Genomic DNA, 219 nt, shown 5'->3' with positions numbered 1-219 from the left:
CTCCGGGGCAGGGGGCGGCCAACATGGAGTCTGGGCGCAGGGCTTGGGGGGGGCGGTGCGGAGGTGGGAGCCCAGCCCCCTCCCCTCCCCCTCCGGGCCGAGTTCGGAGCACAAAGCCGAGCGCGCAGGCTCGGCCATCCCCGCGCCCCGAAGAGTCAGCCAGCGCCGAGCGGCGGGGGAAGGGGGTGGGAAAGAAACTTTTTCCTGCCCCGGGACAGA

The sequence above is a fragment of the Crocuta crocuta genome, unplaced genomic scaffold, assembly GCF_008692635.1.
Source record: "Crocuta crocuta isolate KB4526 unplaced genomic scaffold, BGI_CrCroc_1.0 scaffold248, whole genome shotgun sequence".
Classification (NCBI taxonomy): Eukaryota; Metazoa; Chordata; class Mammalia; order Carnivora; family Hyaenidae; genus Crocuta; species Crocuta crocuta.
Note: the sequence above shows the minus strand (reverse complement) of the source record.